Source organism: Protopterus annectens, chromosome 5.part0 (assembly GCF_019279795.1).
Source record: "Protopterus annectens isolate FY-2018-M chromosome 5.part0, PAN1.0, whole genome shotgun sequence".
NCBI classification, from domain to species: Eukaryota; Metazoa; Chordata; order Ceratodontiformes; family Protopteridae; genus Protopterus; species Protopterus annectens.
In genome coordinates this window covers 719,738,117-719,757,875 of record NC_056735.1, presented here as the reverse complement: position 1 = coordinate 719,757,875, position 19,759 = coordinate 719,738,117, and the positions used below count along the sequence as shown (strand labels likewise).

Genomic DNA, 19,759 nt, shown 5'->3' with positions numbered 1-19,759 from the left:
TTCTTGGGCTATGTGCTATAAGGAGATAGGAGATGGAGTGGTGCACATAAGTGCAGAATCATCAGCAGCTTGTTTGGTGGAGGTGCATAGGTTTTTTGTGAAAATGGAGAAAAGTAGTGGGCCAAGTATTGACCCTTGAGGTACACCTATGGAGGTGGGTAGAAGGGGTAATAGCTCAGCTTGCCATTGAACAGCTTGCTGTCTATCAGATAGATTGCTTTTAAACCAGGAGATAGTGGGAGAGTCAAAGGACAGGGAGGAGAGTGTGTCTAGTAATAAGGGATGAGAGACCATGTCCAAAGCTTTGGAAAGGTCTAAGAAAATAGCAGATACAAAGTTATTATTATTCCAGTGTAGATTTACCTCATTGGAAAAAGAGAGAAGAGCAGTAGTGGTACTATGGTGTGGGTGGAAGTTGCGTTGAGTGGGGGAGAGAAGGCTATGTGAACTCAGGAATTCCATAACCTGGTAATTAACACATTTTTCTAGAAGTTTAGATAAGGGAGAAAGTATGGCTATAAGTCAGTAATTGGAAAAATCATATACGAGTTGCCACCTTTATGTAGTGGTATAATGTATGAGATTTTCCATAGGTAAGGTACATAAGCTTCTTGAACTGATCGATTGATAAGGCTAGATACATGGTAGGATACAGAGTCAGCTGCTATTTTTAAGAAGTTAGCAGATATACCATCTGCTGCAAGAGTGGTAGGTTTTAATTTAAGGAGGAGTTTTTTTAATTTTGTTTGCAGGAACAGATGAGAAGGCAAAGGAAGGTATGTTGCTTGGGTATTTGGTTGAGTTACATGGTGAGTTACACTTTGTAGTGGTAGGTAGGTCGTTAGTTTTGGATAGTTGGGAGGATATAATGTTAACTGAGTTTATTAAGTGATGGTCGAATTGTGAAGCTATGCTATTGTTATTGCTATCGGGGGATGTAGGGGTAGGGGTGTTTATTTTACCAGGTTTTAACAAAGAGTTGATGGTGTGCCAGAATTTTTGGGGTTTTTTTGAATGTTTTGCAGACCAAGGAAGCAGTTTTGTTTACCTAGTTTAGTTTGTTTTTTTGGTTAGATTCCCAAGTTGTCTATAGTGTTGTTTGGCAAGGTCAGAGTTGTCGTTTTTCCACTGCCTCCAGGCCTTGTCTCTAGATTTAAGTAAGGCTCTTGTGTCCCTAGTTAGCCATGGAGCATAATTTGCATTTGCTCTAATTTTCCTGATTGGTGCGATTGATTTTAAAACCGTGGTAAATGTTGCTGAAATAGTCTACTAGCTGGTCTAGGTCTAAGGTTCTTACAGGTTCCCAGTTACATTGTTTTAAAATATCATTTAGGTGCTGTGGATTTAAATGTTTATCATCCCTGACCTGTCTATAGATTATGGGTTTAGGAGTGTTGGTTTGTTTCCTTAGGAGAAAAGTAGGGAGATGGTCGCTGGGTCCATCTGGTAGTAGTCCTGTGTGGTAGTAATGTTTGGGGCTGTTCACTAATGTCCAGTCAATAACAAATTGTCTTTGAGATTTTTTGTCTTTCCTGGTTGGGTCCTGAATAAGTTGAGTAAATCCGTAGAGATTTATTTGATTGGTGGGGTTATTGGAGTTAGTTAGCCAGTCAGTATTTAGGTCTCCTAGTAGAATAGTCTCGAGGAAAGTTTTGACTAAGCCATTGAAGAATTTCTTCTATGGTGAGAGAGTTACTTCCTGGAGGGATATAGCTGCAGAGGATGTTGATTTTTTTGTCATTGTTTAAAGACAGATTAGCACCTATGATTTCAGCGTTTTGAAATCTGGGTATGGGGACTTGGAGTAGCTGGAGATAAAGTGAGTTTTTGAATAGAATTGCAACTCTACCTCCTTTCCTACCAATTCTGTCGATCCTTAAGATATTGTATCCTGGTGGAAGGCCTTCAGTATTTGGGATGGTGGGTTTTAGCCAGGTCTCTGAAATAGTAAGTACATCAGGGGTGTGGTGTGGAATAAGTGCATGTAGGTCAGGGAGTTGGTTAGAAATACTTCTAGCATTAATATTTATGATCAGTAGGTCAGACTGAGTTATTTTTGGTGGGATAGATTGACTTGGTCCAGGGTTTGGGTGTATATCTCCTGCTATAAGGAGTATTATGCTAAGTACTAGAATGTGTTCAATAATGTGTGCTATCTTAGTGATGGCTATATAAGGAGCTTTTCTATAAAAAGGAGTTGGTAATTGGGACTTGTTAGTATACAGGATAATGTTATCCTTAAATAGTGTAGCGCAGACAGGAAAGTTAATTAGGGTTTTAGTAGGTGTTAAACTATGTGTAGTATGATAGGAAGTAATGTGTATGGGGATGGCAGTTTGCATGGATGTAATGTATGTTAGGGATGTGAGTGATAGTAGAAGTGATGACAGAAAGATAAGCATATTGGGGTATAATTGGAAAAGGTTGAGTACAGGCCTAGTTGCAGGGAGTGTGGATTGATGTAGAAGAAGAAAGTGCGGGACAGGAAGTGGTTAGGAGGAGTGGTAGACAACACAGAGAAATCTGACTGGTAGAGGACAGTAATCAGGAGACAGTGAGTATGAATAAATGTAGATGACATGGGGGGGTGGAAATTGGGGGTAGGGGAGCGGGGTGAGCCGAGCGGAGCGAGGCAAACAGAGTGGGGCCAACCCAACTGCAGTACTACAGAGCCAGAGCCAATCAGTGGTTTACTATCACAATGCCAACGTGCACTTGCACAGCTATGAAGTATTCGAACAGATGTTCGAATACTTCATAATTCGGCAGGTGATGTGAGCGAACGTTACCATTGCGAATGGACTGTGCATTTGCAATTCTAACGTTCGTTCATGTGAGGGATCGCGGTACAGTGCGGTTAGGGAAATGCATCCCTTTCCTCACTGTAGTGCGATCTCAGAGTTGGAATATTAAGGTATGGGGGGTGTGGGGGGGTGCAGGGGGGCTTGCCCCCCTGCATAACTGTGAGTTTAGGCTAGGTAGGTAGGTAGTTACGGGACGGGTGGGAGTGCTGTGTATTGCCGTAAATGTCGCGAGAGACATTTTCGACAATACACGGCTGTTTTCAACTTTAGGTTAATTCGGAAATGTTCATTTCCGATGTATAAATTCGAAAATGCAGACACATTTTTTTCTGATTTTCGAATTTATGATAGTAAACCCCAATCAGTATGTGCTGTTTATGTAAGAATAGGCACAAAGTCTGCTAGGGTAAGGATTTTAATTATTTAAAGTTGCAGGTTATGTGCTGTAAACTATGTTCAGGCTAACTTTACAGTAAAGTGACTGTAGAGACTTGGGTGATACTAGCTAGTGCTGCCGATTCCCAGGGAGGCTATAACAGATAAAACTCCTTGGTCACAAAAGGAAATACAGAAAAGTTATTAACCTTGTTTCCCTGAAAAGGAAACCTTGACTGCAGAATACAGGTGAACGCTGCTACTAGAATAAACTATTTGTACTGCAGCAATCTTCTAGTGTTGTGAGCCCTTCAAAGGGGAGGGCTGGGGTAGCTGTAAGAGACCAAGAATAGTACCTTGTTTTCCTGAAAAGGAAACCTTGACTGGATTTTTTTTATTGGTGATCATTCTGCTAGAAAGACTATCCAAAGCAGTGAATTCAATGAAAACAGTGCTTCACACAACTACAATTCTAAATATACTAACTCCAAGATGGCATGACAGTGAGCAGAGGAGAAACATCTAATCCCACTGTTCCTAGATCTCACTGTTCACATTGCAAAGTTTTCTACAAAACAAGTGAATATTAAAAATAACAAAAGATTTGTTTTGACTGACCAGAACAACAGGATGGCTCAATAAAACAATGAAATTAATGGAAGAAACACCACCCTCGTCACTTGGACAGAGCAGTAGTTTATTCATGACCGTTTAGTTCTCATGCTGAATGAATAAACTGTTCCAAAGAGAATAACACCAGTAAAAAGACGATCTAGTTGTATTTTAATTTTGTTTAAAAGTACACTATAAAAAATACCAAAATAATGATGTCACGTATCTGGCTGCCATTTCAAGAACTGCTTCTTCACTTGGATGACCAAATGAAAATGAATGAATATAGCTTATCTGGACAACAGTAAGGTCTTTAACAATACACCTCAATGGAGAAGCTAGTGGGAGAAATGAAAAGTGAAAAGGGTCCCAAACTGGTTAACAAGCAGTCAGAAAGAAGACCAACTAGAAGCCACGGATGGTGACAAAGGGACTGAATAACTGCAGAAAACAGTACTAGATGTTACTTGCATAGCATATCTGCACTTAACAGGTTACTGGGATTGGACAACAAAAATCAACCTACTTGCTGAAAAGGAAAAATTGTATGAATAATGGATGGTGATACTGTCCCTCAGTGAGACCTGGTGTAGCTTTAAGGTAGGACAATAGGTGATACCCTTTAACGCAGAAGTGAGTTATGCTTCAAGGTTATTAAGCTCCAAGTAGGATGAAATCCATGGAAAACGAATGTTGAAAAGTGTGGCCCCTATGGGGATACAGGAGGAGAATGATCTGCACCACAATATAAATGAAGAAGTGAGGAAAATCAACAGGAAGCTGGGGCTTGTAGCTAGAAGAATGGACTCCCAGGACACTGGAGTTATTCTACTATACCGGTAAGAACACAGATGGAAAATTGTACCCATTTATGGCAGTCACAAACAGAAAGAAAGACTGTCTGTAGACATCACGTGTTGGCAGTATAGCAGAAAGATCAGAAGGCTTGACACAGACTCTTGAACAGGCAATGAAACGTTTGAAAATGTGACACAGATAATGAATAATAGCACGGTTACACAGGAGGAATGCAAGGAGCGCAATACTTAAATGATGAGGTGTATTCTGAATAATAAAGGTCTTCCCACAGGAAATGATGGACTGAAGCTCAACAAATTATGTATGCATGCCTTAGGTGGAAAAAAGGAAAATGGAAGGCTAAATGTTTAACAACTGTAAACAATATTTAAACAAACTTGATTGAGTGTAAATCTTCTGTCACTGGCATCTTAAAGTTTTTTTTTTCCCTTCAATAGTAACCTCTCCAGTTTTGCCCAGGAAGTGACAATGAATCAGATCTCCTTAAATGAACAACACACTAGTCCCCAATACCTGCCAAAGGACAAAGACTCCATGGGACGCTTTGGGATTAGTTCTCATGCATGTTAAAAGCTAGTTTTAATCAAATCTGACCATGACCCAATGTTATTAACCATCTGGACATTTCAATGAAACACTCAATACTTCAGTTACAGAAATCTTGCAGTCAGAGTTTAAAATGTTCTCTCTCTTCCTCTCTACAAGAGCCAATGTAGGGAAAGTACAGCTGTGCAAGTAAACATGCCATAACAGCAGATGTCTGAATGACCACTGTTGCAGTAGCCTAAGCTACATGGGTAACATTCTGCCAGTGATGTAACAACCAGCCAGCTTCCAAAGCTTCAGGGCACCTTCCAAACACCCAAACTGTTGGCAGCTTAGTGGACTAAAAGATGAATCTGGGCACTAAGCCCTTCAGAACTTTCCTGCCAACAAGAGAAGCAGCCTGAGCTCTGAAAGGACAATGCTAAGAACAAAAACTAAATGACTACACCCTAGCATAAACAATGTACCAAGAAACAAGGAGTATGGAGGGAAAGAGCGGCTACTGCAGCAGTAACCATTCAAAAATCTACTGTTATGGCAAGTTTACTAATACAACTGCACTACATTAATCATATTGATTATGGGTAGATTACAGTAGCTTACAAATTTTGGGAGGTGGAAGAAGAGTCAAGGAGCCCCTGGAGACTGTCCCTAACAAAACTTGATCTTCTTGTAGTGTTCTGTAAAATTATGTACAGAGGACCAACTTGCAACTTCTAGAATCCAACCTTTTCCACAAAGCCATAAATAAAGCCAAGGCCCTAGTACAGTGGGCCTTGACCGTGCCTGGAATAGTTTTGTTGTGGTGAGTATAACAAAAGGTAGTAATCAGACCACCACTTGGAAATAGCCTGTTTCGACACAGGTTGTCCCTTCTTTTTACCTTCACAGCAAATGAACAATTGATCTGAAAAAATCACTTCTGAAAAGAAATGATCTGAAAGACTTATTTCTGACAGGATAGCATCAGAGTTGTCTGTTGATATCCAACGTATGTAGTATCCCCTCTTCCTCATTTTTAGGTTCAGGAAAAAAAACCATGAGATCAATAATCTGGCTCAAAATAAACCCAGATACCACTTGCAAAGCGAGTACAACCTGGTCCCCCCTTGTTTACTGATACACCACTTGACTGTAGTATTGTCCGTCTTCTCTGAGAAGAATTAGTTCCCAAAGAAAGCCTGTCCTGGTGGAAAATGAAGTAGGGCTGACTCACCATAAGAGCTTACAACACACATACCCTTCTTACAGGGGTCAGAGCAATCAATAAAACGGTTTTCCACGTTTAGATCCTTAAAATCAGACAGATTAGCTGGATCAAATGGAGCACGTGTTAGCTTCTCTAACTCAAAGTTAAGATCCCAAGGACCACCACCGGTTTCCTTGGAGGCCTCTTTTGACATGGGAATGCATTAAAAGGGGAGGATCCATGTGCAAACATGCTGAAATGGCCAATAAATTAACCTTGAGAGAGGAATAAGAAAGGCAATAGGATATTAACTAAACCAAATATTGTGAAAGAGAACTAGCCCTGAATGGGTGATGGTTATGTTGCTGGCACCAACTAGAAAACTTTTCCATTTGTTTAGCTATGATTTTCTAGTAAGTAGGCTTTCTTGTCTCCATTAGTACCTGGTGTATATCCTCAGTAAACAGTTGCTTAAAGGGAATTAAGACACTATCATCCAGGCAGTCAAATGAAGTTGATTGGTCTTTGGGTGTAGTAAACCCCCTGCTCTTTTGTCAGTAGATCCAGTCTGCGAGGAAGCTTGTAGTAATAGCTTCCCTGGCCATTTCCAAAAGAAGGGAGGAATCACTGTTGCCTGGGCCAGAAAGAATTCACCACAATGATGTTGGGGATTCCTTCTGAATCTTCAGAAGTACCATGGATATTAGCGGAAAGGGTGGAAAAGCATACATGAACATTCCTGCCCAAGGAAAAGAAAAGGCATCTGTCTTCCTGGCATTCTTGCATGGAGTCCTACAGCAGATTCTTGCTAGCTGATTTTGTCTCCTGTCTGAACAAAGTAGACAACTGAGGAACTCCCCACACATGGATCAAATATTGGAAGACACCCTGATCTAGTTTTCATTTGTGATGGTCTATCCTTGTCTGCCACACAATTCTGCAGTGACGGAAAGTAGAATCCTGTAGGGTGAGATTGTGCTGTGAAGCTATATCCCAAAGCTATCCTGGCTAATCTGCAGAGGGAGAGTATGACCTGGTTCCCCTTGCTTGTTGATGTACCACATGACTGTATTATTGCCTGGGACAACTTGAAAAGGTCACAGGGACTAAAGATGCAGACAATTGAGTGTCTTGATCAGGGAAAGCATCTCTTTTATATTTATGTGCTTACATCTGTCCTTGTTGTCCATACACGTTGCACTTTTATCCCTCCTGAAACTGCTCCCAAGCAAAGTCTGAGGCATCCGTGTCAAAAGAATGGTTTGGAACTGGGTGGGAGGCAGAAGGAGTCCTGGATTTAGGGATGCCAGTTTTCTCCACCAAGTGATTTCCTTTCTGACAAACCCCAGCACTGATATCTTAAAAGACAGGGGGTGTTAGTGCTCGGAATAAAGAGACTTCAGATACCACCGTATCCTTTTCATGTGGCGTCTGGACAGGGGTATAATAAGAATCAGAGAAGTTGGGGGACCCAGAATTCTGAGGTATTCACTTGCAATGATCAAGGTTCGAGTGGAAAATCTTAGAAACAGATCTAGAAATTGATCTACTTTTCCTGTGGAAGAAAATGAGTCAAAAAAGAAAGACTTCTGAATTTATGTAAAAGATCTCTTACAGAAAGAGAGAGATTCCAATCCTGACATGTTGACAAAAGACACTACAAAGATAAGCAAGTCATTTAAATATGGAAAAATGTAGACAGCCTGTACCCTGCAATGAGCTGCAACTGGAGCTAAACACTTTGTGAGCACTCCTGGTGCAATGGATAGGTCAAAGGGTAAAGGCAGAGAACTGATTAAGATCATATCAAGAAACACCTGAAGTTTGGATGAATAGGAATGTGTTAAGCATCTTTTAAGTCTAATGTCATGAACAAACCTGAATGAGAAAGATGAAGTAATAGATTGTGAAGGGACATTGTTTTGAACTTGGGCACTATCACAAATAGGTTTAGGAAGGAACGTTCCAGAACTGGTGTTCATTTTTTTTTTATTTGCCCCTAAAAACATCCTTGAAAAAAAACTTTTTCCCACCTGAGAAGAGGGAACAGGTTCATCATTTCATGGGACAGGATGTGATGGACAGGTGGAAACAAGAGAGTCTGGTCCGGAGAATAAGGAATTACTCCCAGGAAATTGAGTTTTTTTTCCCACTGTCATCTGCAATCTTAATAAATAATCTTCAAAACCCATTTGTCAGAACTATCTGTTGCTACAGAGAAAAATGGAGATTCAGACTTTCTGGAAGTAAAAAAGGTTCTGCCACTGTGTGTGTGTGTGTGTGGGGGGGGGGGGGATAATCATTCTGTCTTACTGGACTGTTCTTGGCTTTGGAAGTTTCCAAAATTCTTTTTGGAACTCCCTTGCCATTACTTCTTAAACATCTGTTTACCTGCATTTTGTTGAGACCATTTATTTTGTTCCCTACCAAAATTGGATGAGGAGTCACAGAAAGAATCCCTTAAAAAACTTGAAAAAGGAAGGCTGAAAAATCTTAAAAGAGATTCCCTGTATCAGCTTATCACCTTCATCACACTTTTTGATCACCTTTGCAGCACAGGGGCCAAAAAGTAAATCTATTTCCAAAGGAGAAATTCAAATATAATTTTTAACATCGTCTGGGAGGTTCTGTGAATTCAGCCATGAAAAGCATCTCAAAACATTACCAGTGGCTATAGCCATGGTAGTAGTATCAGAGTCATTCATACAATGTATACAATGAGTAGCGACTTAATCTTTTAATTGTTCAAATCAGACTTTTTCTCACAAGAACTAACTACAGATAAAACATTCCTCAAAACTTTTACAATTAGAACAGCCCTTAACATATGAGCCTGACAACTCTGAAAAATCAAAGCTGCAGAAGCAGATACCTTTTCCCATACTTAATATTCCCATCCTTATCTGACAGAGACTGAAATGAACTAAGTTTTTAACAGCTGAAGGATCAACTAAAGCTATAGCTGCTAGATCAGGTTTGGGAACAGTGTACAAAAAAAGATTTAGGAACGTTATACATGCTGCGGTAGTGTTGTCGCCTCACAGCAAGACGTCGCGTTCGATTCTCAGCTAGAGCATCTTCTGTGTGGAGGCATGCGTGAATGGGTGTGCCTTCGTTGAAGGTTGTGCATCAGGGCTGGTAACTCGGCACGTAAAACTCCACTACCAAACATTAGCAGACCGGAGTTCCGCTGTGGCGACCCCTAACTGGGATAAGCCGAAAGACACACACACACATACATCCATTTTGCCTTTTTTAGGGCAGCCGGCTGACTGGAGGAAAATCACAGGAATAACACACACATCCCCCAAAGCTGTGAGAACTGGGGGAATAGGTGCAGGTTCTGGAAATTTCTTCTGTAACATACAAAATATTTTCTGAGGGACTGAAAAATCTGTGTTCTCCCACTGAAAACACTTGCATATTTCTAGAAAAGTCTCAGAAAGAGAGACCAACCCCCAAAGTAAGAGTCAGAAACTAAGCTCTCATCTGAGTTGGAACCAGAAATCTGAGGAGAAAACCCTGTGTGTCTACATTATCCTATCCAGATTCAGACTCTCTAATATCTTTGGAGGTATCCCTCTTTCTTTTACCAAATACTACTTTACAAGAAGGATCAATAGCCCAAATTAAAGCCTAAGTCAACCCCAATAAACTGCTCCTGTCTAAGGAAACTAAGTACTAGTAGATACATACCTAGTTTTCATTTTCTTTTTGGCAGGAAAACTGGGACTAACAGTGTTATTAATGGTAGCAGCAGCTTTACCATATGTGGGACTAACAGTGTTATTAATGGTAGCAGCAGCTTTACCATATGTGGGCACAACATTCTGACAAAACAGGGCAGTCTTCCCTGTTCCCTCTCCCAGGACCGACAACAGTGGCTCTCCCTTGCCCACTGAGGAGACCCAACAGCTGCAGAGAATGTGGCTAATCCCTAGCCCACAGTGACTGTAGGTGCTACACCAGGGGATCCAATGAAAATGAAGAGACATCTGAGATATACCTATATCCACAGCAGAGTCACCCGCCTGTGGATAAGGCAAACTGCTACCCAGCTGTAATGGCAAAGGCTGTTTGTTTAACTTTTTTCCTTTTTTATCTAGAAGACGGACATACTGTTCCATATCAAGCTAAAAATTGTGCTTCTTTCCCATGGAAAGAAAGCAGGAAAGGCCAGGACACAAACAGTCAAAAGCACTTTTAAAAACACATTGCCAACCCTACAAAGTAAAATAATACACAATGTCTCCACAGGAAAAAAAGCTTTTTAGTTATTTTAAACAACTTTTAAACTGCCAGGAAAAAAAAAAGTGCTACCATTTAAAGAGTAGCGTACGGTGTTGTGACAGTCCATTAAAATACAAACTCCTAGCTTTAAAATAACTTTCCTGAAGGGGAAAGTATTAATAACAAACAAAGAAAGCCATTTTCCTCAAAGTGAACTAATCTGACCAGCAGAAGAACAGTATAGCCAACCATCAATCCACAAAAGCTTCAAGAGGTGCGCTCTCTTCAGTGGCAGTAAAGCTCTGAAGGGCTTGGTGCCCAAACTTTTCTGAGCTTGAGCTGCCAGACAGTTTGGGCATATGGTAGGTGCCCTGATGCTTTGGAAGCTGACCAGCTGTTGTATCCTTGGCAAGACATAACCCATGTAGGTTAGGCTACTGCAGTAGTGATCAATATGAAGAACATCTGCCATTTAACTAACATATCAGTAGCAACAGTGGGAAAACCCATTCCTCAATGCCTACCTATCCGGCAGTGAATTTGCTCTGCATGGATTAACAAACTTCTTTCACAGTATTTCAAGTGGGAGTACACTAGTACAGAATAGTGACAGTGCAGCATCCTCGGAAACTATTTTAAAGTTCTGATTAAAATAAATCAACTCGAATACCAGCAGAAAGTAGTAAACCAAATATCCTATTGTTATAAAAGGGGAAGTGGAACCCTACCATTTTGCACTGTGCACACTTATCGCTGCTCCTCCCTAATGAAGTTCTCAACTTCTCTGCTCAGGAAATCGGGGACAAAGCCAAAAATAATCTTGGTGGCGGGTGCAAAGTCTCAAACTTGCAGGCAATTTTAATGCATCAGAATGCAATGAATGTTTGGAAGGGAGTTTGCTACTTTGTTTTTGCTCATAAGGCCAAATCCCTACCTTTCTGGCACACACTCATGATTCAAAAATCTAGCATAAAAGTGTGGATCTTTATTATTTGGGGGGTGTAGCTTAACACCGATCTGTCACTTGAAAACAGTAGACATTTTTTTAATAGACATTAAAGCAATGGGGGGAGTCACATAATTTTTAGATTTTTCACACAGATGCAAGGGGAGCCACATAAACAACAGAATACTGACTTGGCTATGGCCTCCTCCTTGCCCCTGGTAAGCTTGATATACAACTACAAAAGCATTGCCAAAAATAATAGCTCACTCTGTTTTTCTTGCCCCTTAAATGCACTCGCAAATGTCTACTCCTTGATCATCTTTGTTAAAGTCTTGCTATAGTTAAGCTGGTCTTGAATAGCCCAACTCACAGACATTTGGTAAGAAAATCAAGCCCCAGTTTGTCACTGCGCAAACCACACAAACAATACTGAATTCCAAAACTTATTACTTTACCTTTAAGGTGCTTTTTTTTGGGGGGGGGCACCCCCCACACCTTTGCTACTTATACAGATAGACTCTAAGCTCAAGTCTAAGGGGAATACCCAAGGATACAGCAACTTTGGTCTTAGCACGTATTCCCTCATATTTGCATTTTTAGTTCTGCTAAGCGGAGGATCTCCCAGTTACGGTTCACAGAATAACAGGCACCAGCAACAAAAGACATGTTGATCGGGCCATCTTTTACTGGGCTCCTAGCATGGACAACAAACTGCCTATATCCTCAGTGACTCGTACTGCTGCAATGCCTTTGAGAGGTTACAAAAACTCAATTTACAGTAAACCTTTTTCCATAAACGGGTGAACATTGTTACACTACCTGTTATGCAAAGCTGTTAACCTACTGCTGAATTCCAGCTTCTGTAAGACTGCCAGATTGACTTGCTATAAATGCCTACTGGTAGCAACTCACTTTGATCAGGAGTGGTGATAACAATTGCTTCCCAGTTCTAATTAGTCTTACTTATGGACTTGAATTATACCATTGATTACTTTCTACACAATACACAGAGTGCTGCTATAGTGTAGTTTCCTGTATTGTCACTGCCATTTCTTAATTTGCAGATGGGTCCACCCCTGCTGCTGCATCCATCAAGTATCTGAGCCAGTAATCAAACTCATATTACCCAAGTCGTAGCCATTCTCTCTCTATGCCATCAGATCTGCATGTCTCAACTTAAATGGTCATGTTATTGAGTTAGGCTTATGCCTCATTATCCTGTTACTGACATGTAGAGTTTTCCTTGGGTACATCTAAAAAGGTCCACAAGGATCACACCAAACATCCATTTAATAAAAGTAATAACTACATACAATTCTGACATACACTGTGTATTTCTTTATGTTTACTGTGTATTTCTTTATGTTTACATAACAGATAACACATTTTACATTTGTTGACATGATAGAACACTTTCCATTTTTCTTTTACAGTAGTAAAAAGGGAATGCTCATGTGAGTGCACATTCTGCTAAACTGAGTTTCTGCCAGCAGCCTTTTGCTTTAGATTGCGTTGCAGTTGGATAATGGAATTTGCCCTTACCCTTCTGTTGTGCAATCTCGGAGTTAGCCAAATTAGTGAGACACAGTTCTTGTTTTTTTAACATTCCATGTGAAATGATTGCTTTGCATGTGTTTGCTCTTATAAGCATTTGCAGTTTGCCAATTTTATACACACACACACACACACACACACACACACACACACACACACACACACACACACACACACACACACACGTGTAACAGCAGTTGTACAAGCAGATTGCCAATGGGTGTCACTAATCTTCAACAACACATTCTGTCAATTGCAGCTATAGCCAACTCACATGCAGTTGGCTACCGCTGACACAGGGTTATCTTCCTTATAGCTTACTACAGGGTTATCTTCCTTTGGTCATGGTTGTGAGACTGTGTAAGTGAATGGATTTGGGAGTAGAGCTCAACATTGTGGAGGTAGCCCCATGTCAAACATGATTGGTTGGGGAAGTATGGTAAGCTGTGGGGTGTTTCTGTGGACAATTTTGGCATTTGCTTCCATACTATTTGTACTTCAGCAACTGCGATCGGATGCATCGTTGTGGTTTTGGTGGTGTATCTGAACATGTAGTCGAAATTTTGTTGTTGACCAAATGTTGACAGATTTTGCTTTTGGTAAATCTGTATGTAATTAGACACAAACATAACACACATGCGCATGTACACACACACACACACACACACACACACACCTGTTCATGCATACACCACACACACACCATTTTTACGTATTAACAGACATGTATATATTTGCAGATATATGCAGAATTTCAATTTTACAGTTTAGACTTTGTTTTACTATACTGCTTCACAGTTTGTAATTTATTATTTAAAAGTTAAATCTTGTACTGGCTATACAAAAATTTCTTTCCATTTCCTTGATATAAATATGATTTTGACAGTATTTAGAAAGACATTAACACACTGCACAGTCTGGTTTCAATCAGGATTGCTCAGGGCTTTATATGGGAGCAATTCAAAGCCCACTGTACACTTAGTCATCAGAAGACTTTGACATGTATCGCTACAGCATTCTCGTTAGATAAAGTCTGTTACAAATGCTATAGTCCTGGGGTACGACTAACTGTAAATAAGTTATATGCACTTCCACAAAGCCTGTTGCCGGGATCTGAATAGCACATTAGAACAATTCAAAGACAAGCTCTACCAGACTATTTTTTTTTTTTGGGGGGGGGGGGGACAACAAAAATATACACCATCTTTTGATGGTGTACACATACCGATTTCTATCCTCAGAGCAGGGCAGTACTGCCAAGCCACGGGGGAGAAAAGACCAGAGTAATGGGGAGGAGCATATGCATGCATGTGTATATTTATGCAGGGGCAGGTTTGGAGCTGTATGTGCATACCTGTGCACAGAGTGGGTTGGTAGGGAGAAAAAACAGCATAGTTATTCTGGCAACACTATGTTGAAATCAAAGAAATGTTTGCAAGTCTCTAATGAGCTTTTGCTCCATGAGGCTCTTGCATTTCTCTGAATCGCTTTTTAACAGCATGGCACTAATGGAGGACACTGGCAAAGCCTTTATGGTCACATCATCTTTGAATACTACATTCTGTCAGTCTAAAAGCTGAGCTGTATTTTCCTGTCTATCCTGACTGTACATTTTGTTTCAGGGGAAAACAGCACACTCAAAAAAATTTCCATTCTTGCCAAAGTACTCTGTTGATTAAATTAGTAGACAACATTTTCTAGACGTTTAAGTTTAAACTTACCTGATAACATAAAACATGTTTTACATAGAAAGTATTTCTCATATTCTGTTATGGCACTTTCTTCCTTTTGCAGAATTATCTTCAGTTTCATTTCCATTAACATTTTTTACGAACATCTATAAATTTCATCTTCCATATACACTATGAAATTCCTATACCTGGTAAGCATTCTCATTTATTACAACTACAGATTTCTGTCACATTCTACTTAAATCATTTATCTTCACTATTTCTATAGTGCTTTATTTCTTCTATGACATTACCTTCCTTCATTTCAGACTTCTTCACACAGCTTATTCTTTTCATTATATTACCACTACATTTTTTCATTGCATTTTTTCTATTAAAATATTTGCCATCTTGACTTTCATCCAGTAACCACTATATATTTATATGTACACACACACCACACATATTATATTATTACATATACACGCACACTCGTACATACATGGACATGTGTGGCGTGTCTGGAGCACATAATATCCTGATCCACTACATAAGAAGTCCATTTACCATGCCCTTTTCTACATTATTATGTTTTTATCTGCCAAATTTTGTAACTCAAAAATGTATAGATAAGCAACATTAAGCACTCAAATAATTCAAGAACCTACAAAAGTTTAAAATGATTCTACATAAATTCACAGTACACTTGCTCAAAGGCATCTTCGTGGATGGGGTATCAAGCCACTGCCAAGTTTTGGGGATGTCAGGGGTGCACCTTTGTGGTCTGCAGACAATGCTGGTTTCCTGGCCACAAGTAACTATGATCTCTAGCACACTATGGAGTGGTGTGGAGTCAGGGGTGTGTAACCGTGGAATAGCTACCAGAAAAATCAAGATTGTTTCTGGGAAAAGGAGTAAACTGTTATCTGCAGGTAAGAAAGATAAGTACACCCCAAGTAGAGGAGTTTAGCAATTTGGGGGGGCTTGACCACGAGTTAGAGTAACAGAACCTGGGGCAATAACCAGCACATCTGCAGAAGGAGCAGCAAATCACAGGATGAGGACGGCAAATTATTCTGGTCATTTTATATCTTCATCACCACAAAAGGTCACCATCTCTGGGTAATAAACAAATAGATTATGTTGCAGGGCTAGTGGGCTCAATTACTGTGACACAGTGAGGAGCTCAGCAGGCCAGTAGGATCTCAGAGTAAAGCTGCTATTCTTCTGGGATGTAATGAGTCACTTGAGGTGGTCTGGAAATCTATTGAGGCTGGGCAACCAGAATGTCCTATAATATGGATACTGAATGGCCAAAAAAATGGACTTTAAGTCCAAGATGCCCATTCCTCCAAATATCCCTTCACCGAAGTATCAGTAGGTAGATAGCAGTTCAGGGTGCGTGTATGTGTGTGTGTGGGGGGGGGGGGGAGGGGGTTGCCTCTCCTGCAAAAAAACAAGCTTAAAGGAGAAGATTGGTGTTCAATATTCACTGTCTGTCAGCACTTGGCATTACAAATGCAAAAACTGCAAATCAAGGATGTCCCCCATTCACTTTCTTTGGGAGGTGTACATTGCACAGCCTAATGGAAGGAGGTGTAAGAGCAGACGAGGGGCACACCCAAAACACTGCATCTCTCAGGTTGCCTGGGAACACCTGGGATTCCACAGATGAATTTTGGTATTTCTGTTGGGAGATATGGAGCTTATACACTATCCTCAGCTTGTCGTCACCATAACTATCACTAGGACAAGCAATTTAGAAAAACTGAGGTGTGTATTATCTGTACATCTCTGCACTCTCCTTAAACACAGACATCACTGTATAATAAAAACAGTATACAGAAATGTGTTGCTTTTTAGCAAGCAAAAATCCTAAAAGGCTGTACCACAGAACAGGTTTGAACTTACAAATACCATTAGCTTTACCAAATTATACAACCTCATAGTTGGTTATATCAATTAAAAGAGGAAGGAGAGAAAATGCCCTGCATGGGGCTATTTAGAACTCCCATCAACTAGAAATGTATCTATAGCTTCAAGCCTGAATGTCAAAATGGTTTGAAGGACAGTCGTTTGCTAAGAAGTGACCCAAAGTATTCAACTGATGAAAAACATATGGTTTACAGTGCCAGATATTTTCTCACCACTATCACCACATACGTATCACAGTTTTTCAGCACCAACTACTTTCTAAATCATTTCCATATAACTTAAGTATTTGCACAGCACTCTCCACATTCAGTGTCAGTTAACATAAAAACTTCAGCAGCAGCATTTACTTTGTAAACATACAGGTTCATAGGTAGGTACTAGGCTATCGGCCCAAGGGCCTAAGTAAGCCTAGCCAACAAGGTTCCCTGGCTTACGCCAGCCAAGAAAGTTAATTTCATGTGCCCCTGTCGAGCAAAGCCACAGAAGTGATCCCCATGGTGTATTTCCTATTTTCCATCCACTCATCAAGATTTTTCTTGAAGAGTGCTAATGATGATAGGTTCATATGTTAAACTGCACAAAAAAATCTACAAAATGCATGCCAGACGCTATTTATATGTAACAGTTTCAGATTTTATTTCCTCATCTGTAACAAAGGGGATTATAAAATGAAAGATGACAGAGTACCGAATGCAAATGCTGTTCAACACGCAAATCACTATAAACCAAGTTGCCCTTTAATTAATACAGTCAACGTTTCGTAAAAAAAGCAGAAATACATACCATTTTTCCACATTTCCTAACGAACATGAACTGATTTAAAACAAAACATGGTAGGTGGGAACTGAAAGCAATTGTTCAGCATTTAGCTTTTCTACATGTTTTAAGACATGCCATGTACTTTATTCAAACTGCCGAAAAAAATATATAAAAAATCAAAGGTTACTACTGGCAGCCCAAGATTGGAAACCAACATGCAAGTATTCCACTAAGTCCATTGAACCTGTGAGAGAAACAGACAAATGTAGGTTTTGTAGAATTGGAAACAGTCACAGACCTTGTTGCTGGGTGTGACATACTAAGAGGGACTGTATACTGAAAGGCATAATAATGTGGCAAGACTCTTGCATTGGGGATTGTGCAAACATTATAATATTGAAGTGGCTGAAAAAAGTACAGTTTTGTACCTACCATAAATGTAGATGTCCGATAGGAATGCATCTGCAGTCCTTACAAATGGGTTGTCCTGTCGTCAGGCAGCCCTTCGGTCGGCCGGATTCCAAAGTCTGGGTCTGGCCTCGGCTGGTGTCGCACTTCACCCGACGTCATAGCTGCAGTTATTCGGGTATAAAGGCATCAGCCGACACCATTTTCCTCAGGGTTTCTTGCCCCAGATGCCAGGTGCCCTCTAGGAAGGCTAAATTTGGATAAATGTAAATGATTCCAAATAGTAGAGAGCAAACAAAAAATAGGCATGTATGTACATATATACAAACAAATACACCATAATAGACTCCCCCAGCTAGCTACAAGATGGGCAAATACCCTAGGAGTACCACAGAGGGGAAGGAGGGTGGGTAATCCTGACTGCAGATGCATTCCTATCGGACATCTACATTTATGGTAGGTACAAAACTGTACTATGTCCTTCAAGGATGCATCTGCAGTCCTTACAAATGGGTAGAATACCATAGCGAAACTGGGGGAGGAGGAGAAATAAAATTATGGTGTAGTTAAGATCCCTTGCAAAACAGCAGTGGCAAAACCTGCTCGGGATCTGGAGTATAAAGGTAAATTATAATGCTTGGCAAATGTATGCACGGAGCTCCAAGTAGCAGCCTCTAAAATGTCTTTGGTAGCCACTCCTCGTAGAAAGGCTGTGGTAGTGGCTGTAGCCCTTGTAGAGTGAGGCCTGATGTTTTCTGGAGTTTTCTTTCCATGATAGGAGTAACAAAATCTAATGCAATTTCCTATCCACTTGTCTGTTTTGAAATTGCTTTTCCTTCCATTCCTGTTGCATATGCTACCAGTAGCTGGTCAGTTTTCCTATTGCCCTTGGTCCTGTCCAGGTAGTAGCGTAATTGTCTATGCACATCCAAGGTATGCAACAGCCTTTCTCCCCTGTTCTGAGGGTTGGGGAAGAATGTAGGTAGGTGGATAGCCCGATTCAAAGATACTCTGGAGACCACCTGGCATAAAAGTAGGATTAGTTCTCATGGATACTCTATCTTGGTGGAAGATCAGGAAGGGCTGTACTGCCATTAGTGCCTGTAGCTCAGATACCCTTCTTGCTGAAGTGATTGCCAACAGGAAAGCAGTTTTCCATGATAAGTATTGTAATTCTGCTGTTGCTGCTGGTTCGAAAGGAGGAAGTGTCAATTTTTCTAGCACAAAGTTCAAGTCCCATGCTGGCAATGGTGGCTTCCTAGGCGGTTTTACATTTTTAATTCCTCTCAGAAACCTGCCTGAGCAGAGGCTGTGAGAAGACTGGAGGATCCAAGTCGTATTCTGCTGAAATAGCTGATGCATGAATCTTGATGGAAGAATAGGACAGGCCTTTGTGGAAGAGCTCTGCCAAGTATTCCAGGATGTTGGCTATGTTTACCAGTGACACATTTTCTCCTTTTGCAGTACTCCAAATGAAATATCTTTTCCATTTTGCTGAATAAATCTTTCTTGTTGAGGGTCTGCGAGCCTCCAAGATAATGTCTTTTACCCTTTGGGATAAATTTGGGTTATTTGTTCTTATGCAATGTTCCAGGCAGTTAGCTGCAGTGTTTTCAGGTTTGGATGCAGGATGTTGTAGTTGTTCTGTTTTAACAGCAAGGGAACAAGGGGTAGGTGCCATATTTGTTCCCGAGACATGCTCCTCAGTAATGGGTACCAATGTTGTCTTGGCCAGTCTGGAGCGATCAGGATGATCCTTGGATGGTCCTCCTTGATCTTCAATAGCACCTTGTGCATCAAAGGAAGTGGTGGGAATGCATATGCTGTCAGGTTTTTCCAACTGAAAGATAGGGAGTCCACCTTCCAAGCAAGTGGGTGGTACGTCCTTGTGCAGAATTTCTTTAGTTGGTGA

General features: G+C 40.5%; 1 protein-coding gene across 5 annotated transcripts in view; it reads right to left on the bottom strand.

Moving 5' to 3' along the window:
• The window catches only part of TBL1X (transducin beta like 1 X-linked), a 2,018,721-nt gene that overhangs the window by 1,959,984 nt on the left and 38,978 nt on the right, over nt 1-19,759 (bottom strand). The gene's annotated exons all lie outside the window — the stretch shown is intronic.